We start from the raw sequence: 13,961 nt of genomic DNA, 5'->3' as shown, positions 1-13,961 counted from the left end.
CATTCACTCATGTTTTGTTTGCAAAAGCTTCTCTCTCGCTCTGTCATTCCCTCACTTTTGCTCTAAAAAGCCTCTTTCACACTCTCATTCACTCACACTGCTCAAAAAACATTTCTCTCTCATTCTCATTCACTCACCAACTCAAAAGGCCAGCCACAGCACCTCCATTGACTTCCATGGGGATGCTTGGCAATGAAAACCACTCCCGCTATTCATGCTAATTTTTTCACTTGCTGCTTGGTTCCGATTTAACCCGTAGAAACAAATACCCATACCGGCCCCCATGGCAGCAGCGAGCCCCAAGGACCAGGGCAGCCCAGTGCTCTCGTCGAAACACTGGAGCGTCTTTGGCGGCAGGAGTAGCAATGCCTGCCTGCCAGGCGGAAAAAACAGAAAGGTTGGTGGCGGTGGCAGCGGCAGCTGCTTTTCGGGCAGCTTAGTGCCCTTGCCGATATATGGAGGTGCTCCAGGCCCACGCTCCACTCCTCTCCACTGTTGGTGACTCTGAACAACTGGCCCTGACCTCCGCCGACTGGAGGCCATTGGCGGAGGTCAGGGCTAGTGGTACAGAGTTGTCAGCTGATCAGCGGCCCTGTGTATGCATCCTCCCAGTCCCACAGGAGCTCTGGCGACTCCATAAGGCCAGCCCCAAACTTCACAAGTGGAAATCGAGGGAGATTACCAGGAACACAAAATCGGTGTTTCTCAGCCCACGCTGATCTCGCACTCCTTACAGACTCCCTCTCTTTGTTTCAGTTTGCTTTCTGCATTTGGAATGAAGACATGAGATTCGGCATTTCTCCACACCCGCTGATCAGTGTGTGTGGAGAAACGCCCATTCCCTCTGCTGAGCCATCCCAGTTACTTCCCTGGAGCACCTCCATATCTCACAAGGGTGCATAGGGAATCTGCATTTCTCCGCACCCGCTGATCAGCATATGTGGAGAAACGCCCATTCCCTCTGCTGAGCCATCCCAGTTACTTCCCTGGAGCACCTCCATATCTCGCAAGGGCGCACAGGGAATCTGCATTTCTCCGCACCCACTGATCAGCAAGTGTGGAGAAATGCCCTTTCCCTCTGCTGAGCCATCCCAGTTACTTCCCTGGAGCACCTCCGTATCTCGCAAGAGCACACAGGGAATCCGCGCTTCTCTACGCCCACTGATCAGCACATGCAGAGAAATGCCCATTTCCTCTGCTGAGCCATCCCAGTTGCTTGCATTGCAGAAGGCAAGCGTTTGGAACGAAGACACGAGATTCGGCGTTTCTCAGCCCGTGCTGATCTCGCGCTCCTTACAGTCTCCCTCTATCGAGTCTTCATCCCAAATGCAGAAAGCAAGCTGAAACAAAGAGAGGGAGACTGTAAGGAGGGCGAGATCAGCGCGGGCTGAGAAACACTGAATCTCAAGTCTTTATCCCAAATACTTGCCTTCTGCAACGCAAGCAACTGGGACGGCCCAGCAGAGGGAATGGGTGTTTCTCCACGTGCGCTGATCAGTGGGTGCAGAGAAACACCGAATCTCGAGTCTTTGTCCCAAATGCAGAAAGCAAGCTGAAACAAATGGAGACTGTAAGGAGCGTGAGATCAGCACGCGCAAAGAAACACCGAATCTCGAGTCTTCATTCCAAATGCTTGCCTTCTGCAACGCAAGCAACTGGGATGGCTGAGCAGAAGGAATGGGCATTTCTCCACGCACGCTGATCAGCGCGCACGGAGAAACGTGGATTCCCTGTGTGCCCATGGGAAATATGGAGGTGCTCCAGGAAAGTAACTGGGACGGCTCAGCAGAGGGAATGGGCATTTCTCTGCGAGCAGGAAAGGTCTGTTAGGGAGGCGGTGGCCCGGTGTTGTTTACCTCCCTCCTGTGTGTATGTGTTGGACCTGAGGGGAACGGCTGGTAGAGGTGGCTGTCTGGCGTTTCCCCCCCTCCTGTGTGTGTGTCGGGCCCATGGGCTCGACACACAGAGAGATGCAAACACCAGACTGCTGCTGCCTCTACCAGCTGTTCCCCATGGGTCCGACACACACACACACACACAAACGAGAGGGGAGAAAATGCCGGACTGCCGCCTCCCTACCAGCCATTCCCCACAGGTTTGACACACACAGACACACACAGAGAGAGACAGAAAGAGAGAGAAAAGGGGGAAAAGAAGGAGGGGATCTGGCAACACCAGAGACTCCATATGTTGCTCAGAAACACCACCACACCTGCACGCCCCATCTGACTGACCCACTACTTACCTTTCCAGCGGTCCTCCCATCTCTTCCTCCACTGCCACCATGTGCAGTCCTGTTCTGTACCAGCCTGCTACCGGCCTTGCAGAAAGGCAACCCCTGTACAAACGGCAGAGGCTGGAAAACGTCTGAGGCTGGAAAGCGTCTGCCAAGTTTAATTCACAAACAAACAACAGAACATGAAACAAGATACCGGAACTTTGATCCTCAAACGGAGCGGTTGCTTTCAGCAACCAGCCCTTCCCCAAACACTCCCTTTATTAGAGTTCAGGGCGTGGCCTCCCTGTGCCTCCTTCCGAGGAGTCCCACAGCCTTTCTCTGCTTGCTCCTGCTTGACTGCCTCCTGCGTCGGGCGTCCTTGAACAGGGCCAGCTGTGGGTCATCATCATCTGCACTGTCGGGCTCGCGCAGCTGAGTCTCCACCAAGTAAGAGGGGCCTGGCTGGGGGCTCTGCGAAGCCTCCAAGCCATCATCAGCAAGTTCGTCTTCAACACCCTCCTCCTCCCCCTCGTCTGAGTCATCCGAGTCATCCGACCCGGCTGCTGGAACCACAGGCTGACACTGAATCACAACACTATCCCGCACCGCAGGGCCCTTCCCCCGGGGCTGCCGATCCGGATGTGGTCGGGATGGGAATTGTTCGTGAAAAGCAGTCACCAACGCAGGGGCATGAACGGCGGTCGCGTCTTCCCAGGTGAAGTCCTCCGGCCCGTAACCTTTCCACTCGATCAGGTACTGGAAACGACCTTTCAGCCAACAGGAATCCCTGATGCTGGCGACCTCGTACTCGGGGGTGCTGCCTCCATCACGAGGTCCTGATGGGGGAGGTTCCGCTTGACGGAGTGGACAAGCCGGTTCCTCGGGGACCAACAGAGACCGATGGAAGACTGGGTGCACGCGCAGGGAACGTGGCAGAGTTAAGCGATAGGCGACCGGATTGATGACAGCGTCGACTGGGAACTATCCTAAATATCGGTGATCTAACTTCCTCACTGGCCGTGTGGACGGTAGGTTCCTGGTGAACAGCCAGACCCGATCCCCCACCGATAGTGGAGGCGTATTCCGTCTTGACCGATCAGCAAATCTTTTGTAATCGGCCTTGGCCTTCTCCAACTGCCGTCGCACCAATCGATGGATCGCCTGTAACTCTGCCATGAAGTCGTTCGCTGCCGGCTCCGGTGAGTCCACGGGAGAAAGGGGGAAAAACCGGGGGTGATAACCCACATTGGCCAAGAACGGTGTCATCTGTGTGGAGGTGTGCTGCGAGTTGTTAAAGGCAAACTCAGCTATGGCCAGATAGTCCACCCAATTGTTCTGCTGCAGGTTGACGTAGCAGCGCAGATACTGTTCCAGGATACCGATGACCTTCTCGGTTCCCACGTCAGTTTGAGGATGATGCGCGGACGAGAGGCAAACCTTGATATCCAACGCATGCATCAACTCCTGCCAGAAGCGGGCTGTAAACTGGGCCCCCCTATCGGAGACGACTCTATCGGGAAGGCCGTGCAGCTGAAACACCTGTTGAATAAACATACGACTAGTGGCGCGAGCTGACGGTAAGCCACGACAGGGGATGAAGTGCGCCATCTTGGTCAGCATGTCCACCACCACAAACACTGTCGTGAAACCGGAGGATGGGGGTAAATCCGTCAGAAAGTCCATGGACACAGCCCCCCAGGGTCTCTTGGGTGTTGGCAAGGGCTGCAGTAATCCAGGCGGGGCCCCTGTCGCTGACTTGGCCTGCCTGCATGGGATGCAGGAGGTGACATAAGACTGGACGTCGTGTCGGACTCGGGGCCACCAGAAGGTACGGGAGACCAGGTTCAGGGTCTTGAACAGGCCAAAATGTCCCGCTGCCGGGTTATCATGACACTGGCTGAGGATGAGTCCCCTGAGTGGCCCTCCCGGAACGTAGAGCCGGTCACGATAATACAAGAGTCCATCCGTGACCGTCCAAGGCGAATCTGGCCCCACCTCCTCCTTCCGCTGAGCCACCCACACCTCCTGCTGCTGTGCCTCCCGGATCCGAGCCCGTATATCAACCGGCTCCTGCACCGCAGCAAAAGACTCGACGGGGATCACTGTCCTGGGCAGAAGCTTGACTTCCACTCGGGTATATTCGGGCTTCCTGGACAGAGCATCCGCTCTTTGATTGTGCCCGCTTGGTATGTACCGAACCCGGAAGTCAAACCTCGCAAAGAAAAGAGACCACCGGATCTGGCGTTGGTTCAAATTCCGAGCGGTCTGCAGGCTTTCCAGATTCTTATGGTCCGTCCGGACCTCGATTTGATGCTGCGCTCCCTCCAGATGATGCCTCCAGGCCTCAAACGCCGCTTTGATGGCCAGGAGCTCCTTCTCCCAGATGGTATAGTTGCGCTCCGAGGGGTTCAATTTCCGAGAGTGATACGCGCAAGGGAAAAGGGTACCGCTGGGCGTCGTTGCCTGGAGTAACACTGCCCCAATGGCAATGTCGGAGGCGTCCGCCTCCACGACAAACGGCCGTTGCGGGTCAGGATGCTTCAAGATGGGCTCCTTCATGAAGGCTTCCTTCAAAGCCTGGAACGCCTGTTGTTCTGGTGCGTTCCACTGGAACCGAGTCTTCTTCTGCAGGAGCCGTGTGAGGGGGGCTGTCAAGGCAGCAAAGCCAGGGATGAATGTTCGATAGTAGTTGGCAAATCCAAGAAGTCGCTGAACATCCTTCACGCGACGCGGGGGTTGCAACTCTGCAACGACTCAACCTTACTCGGCTCCATGGCGATGCCCTCAGGAGAAATGCGGTGACCCAGGAAATCGATGGTCACCTGGTAGAACTGGCACTTCTCCAACTTGGCAAACAGCCGATGTTCTCGGAGTCGTTGCAGGACCTGACGGAGATGCTGATGATGCACTTCACGCGACGGGGAGTAGATCAGGATGTCGTCCAGGTAGATCACGACAAACTGGTCCAACAAATCCCGGAAGATGTCGTTCATAAAATGCTGAAACACAGCGGGGGCGTTGGTCAGGCCAAACGGCATCACCGTGTACTCAAAATGTCCATAGCGAGTACCAAACACCGTCTTCCACTCATCACCCGGCCGAACCCTGACGAGGTTGTAAGCTCCACGCAGGTCCAGTTTCGTGAAGATCTTAGCCTCCCGGAGTCGGTCCAAGAGCTCGGGGATGAGGGGCAGCGGGTAACGGTTGCGCACCGTGATGGCGTTGAGTTTCCGGTAGTCGCAGCAAAGCCGTAATTCACCCGACTTCTTTTTGACGAAGAGCACGGGTGCAGACACTGGCGAGGACGAGGGCCGGATGAAACCGTGAGCCAAATTCTTCTCCAGGAAGTCCCGCAATGCAGCCAACTCGGGCTCCGACATGGAGTACAAACGCCCCACTGGGAGAGGCCATCAGGGACTAAATCAATGGAGCAGTCATAGGGCCTGTGCGGGGGTAATTGATCCGCCTCTGACTCGCTGAACACATCAGCAAAGTCGGACAGTTCGGGAGGCAAGGAAACCCCTGGGGAACCCTCCACCTGGCCGGCACAGATATGGCGGGAGTGGTCCACGCACTGCAAGCTTGGGAAGGTGACCAAGTTCTGTGACCAATAGATCTGTGGGTCATGCGCCCGGAGCCACGCCAGTCCCAAGACCACGGGGAAGTGCAGATCTGAAGTGATGTAGAACTGGATGGCCTCCACATGGGAACTGATGGCCATACATACTGGTTGTGTGGCGGCCGTAATAGGCCCAGACAGGAGCACTCGACCATCGATAGTCTCCACTAACATGGGCGGATCCACCGGGCACTGGGGAACAGCCCATTTGGCCACAAAGGCTGAGTCCATAAAGTTTGTGGTGGCCCCAGAGTCAATTAAGGCATGGACTGGAATCCCCTCTGGCTTGCCAGGAAGGATCAGACGTGCCTCCAAAATCAAATGCCGTGGAGGTTCACAGGCACCATCGGAACGGCGTCGCTCGGTGTTGTTGTTGTGGGACACCCGATCTATCACACCGTCTAGATCGGGCTCGGGGCGTTTCCCGACAGCAAAGTAGGGGACTTTCTCGGGGCAGGCTTGGTCACTGATGCCCGCTGACGCTTCTTTGGGCAAGAAGCAGCCAAATGTCCAGGGTCCCCACAGTAAAAACACAACCCCCCCGATCGTCGTCTGTTCATTTCCGTCACCGATAGACGAGACCTGGCGGCACCCAGCTCCATTGGCTCCTCCCTTTGGACTGGGGGCTCACACAAAACAGGGGCGGCAGGGGTCTGTGGGGTGGCACGGCGACTCTTTCGCTGCTGCAACTGGGCATCGATCCGCAGGCAAAGATGGATCAGCCCATTCAGGTCTGAGGGAATGTCCACACGGGCCAGCTCATCCAACATCTCCTCCGACAATCCATCCTGGAAGGCATCCACGAGCGCAGCCTCATTCCAGGCGGAATCCTGGCTAAGCAGCCGGAAATCGCTGATATAGCCCTGTAGGGGGTGTTGACCCTGCCTCAGAGCTTTCAGGCGTCGGGTGGCAGTCTGCGTCTTAATTGGGTCCTCGTACATTAGACGCATATGGTCACAAAACCCCACAAAGTTGTCCAACAATGGGCTAGGTTGTGCCAGCAGAGGCGTGCCCCAACGAGCTGCATCCCCCGAAAGAAGGCTTAACACGAACCCCACCTTATTCCGGTCAGTGGGGAAATCAGCTGCTCTCACGCTGATAAAGAGCTGGCATTGTCCCAGGAAAGCAGGAAACAGTTCTGGAATACCTGTAAATTTATCTGGCATTGCTACCTGGCATTTTCTCCTGGGTGGGGGTACAGCATGAACCTGTGCTTGCAGTTGAGCCACCTGAGCTGCCAGCAAAGTGAGTTGCTGAGTGAGCTGAGCATTCTCGGCACGTAGCTGCTCCATAATTAGTTGTAAGGGGTGGGAGGCTGAAAGCAAACTGTTCTGTACCAGCCTGCTACCGGCCTTGCAGAAAGGCAACCCCTGTACAAACGGCAGAGGCTGGAAAACGTCTGAGGCTGGAAAGCGTCTGCCAAGTTTAATTCACAAACAAACAACAGAACATGAAACAAGATACCGGAACTTTGATCCTCAAACGGAGCGGTTGCTTTCAGCAACCAGCCCTTCCCCAAACACTCCCTTTATTAGAGTTCAGGGCGTGGCCTCCCTGTGCCTCCTTCCGAGGAGTCCCACAGCCTTTCTCTGCTTGCTCCTGCTTGACTGCCTCCTGCGTCGGGCGTCCTTGAACAGGGCCAGCTGTGGGTCATCATCATCTGCACTGTCGGGCTCGCGCAGCTGAGTCTCCACCAAGTAAGAGGGGCCTGGCTGGGGGCTCTGCGAAGCCTCCAAGCCATCATCAGCAAGTTCGTCTTCAACACCCTCCTCCTCCCCCTCGTCTGAGTCATCCGAGTCATCCGACCCGGCTGCCGGACCCACAGGCTGACCCTGAATCACAACAAGTCCAAAGAAGAAGAGGTTTCTGGGCAGTCCCACAAACCAAAGAACTTCAACCAACAATTCAAACTTCACAAGTTTTTTTCTTTTCCATGAGAAGTTTGAATTGATTGGTTGAACTTTTTTAGCCCCACTTTTTTTTTTGGACTGCACATGGTGGAGGACTGGGAGCTGCAGGAGACAGCTAAAAGAGCCACATGCAGCTCCGGAGCCACGGTTTGCCAACCCGTATCATAGAATGCTCAAGAGTCCTGCTACTAGGTCATTTAGAATAATGTTATTGCTTATTTTAATTTAATTTAATTTAATAACATTTATATACCGCCCTTCTCCCTGAGGACTCAGGGCGGTTCACAGGGCAGAATAAAATAGGAAATACAAACATTAAAAACAGATTAAACAATTATCTTGAACACAATGAAGAAATCCTGAGAGCCATGCAGATGACTACAATGAAACACAATTAAAAGGAAGAGGAGGAACTATCATTTTAATATAGTATTATGTTTATGGGCAAGAGGATTTGGTCTGTGCAAAGAAAGGGTCTTCATTTAAGAAATAAGCTTTTTAATCATCTTTGGAAAAGTATAGAGACAGGTAAATGATCACTAGAAGTCCTTGATCACTAGAAGATGTCCCTGCATAGGGATCAAAGGAGTGGGCAACCAGCTGTTTATGTATGGTGCTAGCACTTAGTTTTTAGCCTCCGGGGATACACAAAATAAGCAAATATGTAAATAAATAAATAAAAATACACACAGTGGGATATGGATAGACAGACTGACAGATATTTTTGTGAGGCCCTGAGTCACTAATCACAATAAATTTTATAAAGTCACTATATAAATATATAAATCTGATAAAGAGAAATCAGTTAAATTTTTAAAATGATTTAAAAAAAATTCTAATTGTGAGTGACATAGAGAAAATAATTTTATGGGATATGCAATAAAATTATTAGACAAATATTAAGCAGTACTCTACAATACAGACATAAGGAAACAAAAACTGCTCTGCATTTAAAATAGTAAAATGAAAATAATTGAAAAATATTTATAACCCTTTCTTCCTCAGTTGCCTGTTGTTCAACTCTGGTCTCAAAACAATAATGTAGCATTTGGGGGAAAAAATGCATATCAACAGCCCAGCACTTGAGGCTAAAATTGAGAAGATCTCCACAGCCACCATATATTTCCCCTTCGTGCTCAGGTAGGTTGGAAAAAAGGATATCCAAACACTGCAGAAAACCAACATGCTGAAAGTGATGAACTTAGCTTCATTGAAACTATCAGGTAATTTCCTGGCAAAGAAAGCAACTATGAAACTGGTCATTGCCAAGAAGCCCATAAAACACCTTGCAGAATAAAACAAAACCAAGGAGCCTTCCTTACACTGCAGGACAATTTTTCTAGGCTCTGAGTGCAGGTCAGCATCTGGGACAGGAGGAGAGATGGACAGCCATATAGTTGAAATTCCAACCTGAATTAAGAAGCCTGATAAAACAAAAGCATAGCCCAGTCTTTTCCCCACCCATTGGCTCATCCTGCTTCCTGGCTTGGTTGCCATGAAAGCCAGGACCACAGTCAGAGTTTTGGCCAGCACACAGGAAATAGCCACAGAGAAGATGATACTGAAACCAGTTTGACGGAGAACACATACCACCTTATTGGGCTGACCGATAAATACTAATATACCAAGGAAGCAGAACAGGAGGGTGATGAGGAGAATGTAGGTGAGATCCCGGTTGCTGGCTTTGATGATGGGAGTGTTGTGATGCATCAAAAATGTCATTAGTACCAGAACTGTGATTGTGGAACAGAAAAGGGAAAAACAGGCTAAAGTGATTCCCAAAGGTTCTTTATATGACAAAAAACTTATATCTTTGGGAATACATGAATCCTGCTTTTTGTTGGGATAATATCCATCTGTACAGCGGTAACAGTCATTCAAATCTGAAATGGAAAAGATATGGTCTGAGTCATAAATGTTTGCTTAAAACCTAGGAAAAGCATAACTTTTATATACTGTAGCTAAGTATTACATTTCCAATTAATCCAAACTCAACATCAACAATAACTTTATATGAATTGTTTTTCAATCATATCTAAAACTCAGATAACAATAGAATTCAATACACCTGTGCAGATGATTTGAAACAAATACCGTGTTTCCCCAAAAGTAAGACCTGGTCTTATATATATATTTTGCCTTCAAAAGAGACACAGGTCTTATTTTGGTGGGATGTCTTACCCCTTACCTTAGGACTGCCACATGCCTTCCATGCCCCGACACCTGTCACACCACTGTTCAAGTTCTGCCACATCCAATCAGGAAGCCACATGGCTCGTTGTGCCAATTGCGCTATTCCCACTGGTCACAGCAGGCCACATGGCACATCATGCCAATCATGCCAGTGCCGCTGTTCATGGCAGGAGGCTGTGATGCTCATAGTGCTGATCCCATCAGTGCCACCATTCATGGCTGGAAGCACCGAGATTTGTCACACCAATCACGGCACTGTTGCCATTCATGGCAGGAGGCCACATGTTCATCGTGCTTATATTGGGCACATGTGTAATCAAGCTAGGGCTTATTTTCAGGATAGGTCTTATTTTGGGGAAAACACAGTACTTGTTTTATTTCAATATTTATCAGATACGAAAAATATGCACAATATATGCATCCTTGAAACTGCAGGGTCTACTTCAAAATACTAAATGTAACTGTGAGTTCTAGTTCTGCCTTAGACATATGGGCCAGCTGGGTGACTGTTGGCCAGTCACTAACTTTCAGTCCAGCCCCCCTCACAGAGTTGTGGAGAATATAAGAGGAGGAAAGAATGTTATGTATGATCACCACTTTGAATTATTTATAAGGTAATAAGAGTGTGATAATAATCTAATAAATAAGTAAATAAATTAAATTTTAAAATAAGGCTCTGCCAGATGTAAAAGCTGAATTCAGACTATGGATATTTGTGATCACAGTGTTAACATCTATTTGTTAAAGTATTAAGCAAGAAATCTCAAAATATATTTATTTTTCATTCTAGATTATATAAAATTTGCTTTTACATTGTAGATATTAGATTCCCCCCCCCCAAAAAAAAACAAGAAAAACACACAGAGCTTTTTCTAAACAATTTCTTTATTATTCCTGGCTCATAAATAAAAATCTTGCCAGATTAAAGCAAACTACTTGCACCATTAAAATATGGTTTATGAACATATAAGAAGTCTTAGGGAGGAGGGTTTTTTATTCTCTTCTCTACCAAACTGTCTAAACTTTGCTGCCTTTTGCTTCTCTGGAATGCATTGCCTTTTTCCTGGAAATCCAGACTACATTCTTCCATAATAGACTACAACAAATTTGTGGGTAGCCATTAAAACCTCATTTGCCTATTGAAAAAATTGCTCTTTGATAAACTATAAGATAACTACATAGTTCAAAATCAGGAAACTAAAGAAGATGTATAATTTTTGTACATCATCACTTTTCTAAATTAATTTATAATGATACCCTCTCATGCTAAATATTGGAGCAAAATAAGTAGAAATTACAATTAAAAGTTCTGGAAGAAACATCAGCTACCTCAGATATGTTTATGATGCAACTCTGACAGTTGGAAATTCAAGGAATCTATTCCTAAAGATGAAAAGAGGGAGTGTGAAATCTATTAATATTAAAAATAAAAATAATAAAGCTGAGAGTGTTAATAGCCAAGGACAATCTAGAAGAATCTGAGCTAGTCACTGTTTGTATATTACTAGCATTAAAAATACAAATTGTTGGTGTCTGTATTCATAAAATAAAGAGATAGCTGCTATTTCAGAGATCTATAGGAAATATAATGAAGCAATAAAATATAACACTGAAAACAAAGCTATGTAGAGTCGACATTGTGGTCATCATTGTAACAGTTGCAATATTTTGGTTGTGAAACCTGCATAGTCAGAAATGCTGAACAAAGAAAATTAATACTGGAAAAAAATGTTGGGAAAACTTTGAACCACAAGAAGAATTTTCAATTCGCTACTATATGAAATAAAACCAGACTGCTCACTGGAAGCAATAACAGCAAAATCATTATAAAATATTTTCAACATATAATGTGAAGGCAAGAACCACTGAAGAAGAACCCGATGCATGGAAAAATTGAAGGCAATCAAAAAAGTGAAGAGATAAATATGTGATTATATACAACCATGATTAACATAATTGTCAGCATTCAAAAATTCAAGAGAATTAGTTATCAACATACAATCCTTGCAAAATATAATGTTAAGTCATGAAGAATTGGAATTAACTAAGCAAATTTCCATTATCAAAGCTTACATCAGCCAGGGCATAGAAAAACTCAAAGAAACAGTGCAAGATCAGAAGATGTGGAGAGACCTGCCAAGAGTCGGACATGACTGAATGGATCTTCATCACCATCATCAAGAAGTTTTCATACCCTAGATGTTTTAGCATCCCTTCAGAAGCCAGACACCATTCCTAGGTACACAGAGTATTAAGAGGAAGACTTGCTATTGCAAATCCCAACAGCAACAAAGCAGGAAATAGCTATTAGGAGAGATAGATATGTTACAAATCCCATCTTTTAAGGAGGGCTATCAAGTGGGACCAAAAAAATAAAAGGTAAATCTTTTTTTTAAAGCTTTTTACTGGCTTCCAGTTTGTCACGCAGCTGCTATGGACGGCTAGGAGACTTGCTCTCTCTCCCCCGTCCAGTTTTGTATCGCTGGGGGCCCCTGAAAAGGGCCAAAAGTCATCCCAAAGAGGCAACCAGCAAGGAGGGGCGCTCGCTGGATCGTGGGAGAGCCGCATCTTTCCTGTCCTACCTGGCGATCCCTCCAAACCGACAGATGAAAGGACTGACCATTATGGCTCATGCCTAGGCTGTAAACAATTGAAGTCACATTTTCCACCAGGCAATTCTTAAAGCAGTGCGGAAGAGACTGGGTGAGATCTACCTCTTTTACACCCTAATTACTTTCTGTACCTCCTTAAGCTCCTAAGCATTTTCCCCCCTGCACTGAGGGAAGAGGGACTTTCGCCCTCCCTCCAGAAAGAGCAGCGACTAAATACCCAGGGACTTTTTAAATGTTTAAAAGGTAACTGAATCCCTGTTGAAACTTTATTTCTCAAAGCATGTGGATAGAAAGATTTTTTATTTCCTATTCTTCATTGTCTACTTCTGTTGGAAATCTGGATTCTTTCTTATAAAAAAAAGAAAAGAAAAACTGAAAAGGTTAAGTCAACTTTGGGACTCAAAGGGAAACTTTAAAAGGGGCCTGGCTGACTGCCCAGGGAAATAGATAAGATACATAACCTTGAGAACCTTGAAACAACAGCTGTGAAAGGCTTTGTGTTTCCTACCTAGAAAAAAATAATTCTCTTTTTTGGATTTTCTAAGTGTAAACCCTTTAGCTTAAAATACCAATATGGAAGAAGACCAGGAACAAAATTTATTTATGAATGAAGATCAACAAACTCTCGCTATGTTGAAAACACTAATCCAAATTCTTACCACAACCAATGAAATACTAAGAGGCTAGGTGAAGGAACAGACAGCCCAGATATGAAAGCCCAAACTTTGACACAACTAAAGAATCATCTATACAAAATACAATAGAAAAAAATGAAACATTCAAGTACAATGACAGAAGAATCTACTATTAAACAAATATTGATATTTGAAAATCCAGAAAAGACATTGACAACTTGGAAAAAGGAAAAGGTTTCTTATACAACTTAGAGGGAACTAGAGAATCTAGAAAAAGAACAATTCAGAACAACTATGTCGATATGGAAGAATAAAGAGACAACCCACTAGACCTACAAGCCCTCTCAAAAAAATGTTGATCGGATGGTTTTGCCAGTATCAATTAATATACATGATATTACAAGGAGATTGATTCGATGACCCAAAAAACAAGGACATGGAAGATAATTTGGCAAAGGAAAAAAGCCAGAATAAGACTCAAGAAGAATGGAGTTTCGACCATCTTATTGAAATCTGAAACAGAAGGTACTTAAATAGATAAGATGTGTATGTTGAACACAAGACATTGTTATGAACTGAGATAAAGAAAAAAATTTGGTCATTAAAATTTAGCAATATAAATATTAATAGCTAATTTGAATATTGATTTGTGCATAAAGTCACGTAAAGGTGAATAATGTAGACAAGCTAAAAACCTATTGTTGAAAGTAATAAATAGGTCTATATGGAATGTTAAAAACAAAAATTATCAGTTTAAGCAAGAGATAGCAGATA

Source organism: Vipera ursinii (genome assembly GCF_947247035.1).
Source record: "Vipera ursinii genome assembly, chromosome: Z".
NCBI lineage: Eukaryota > Metazoa > Chordata > Lepidosauria > Squamata > Viperidae > Vipera > Vipera ursinii.
Note: the sequence above shows the minus strand (reverse complement) of the source record.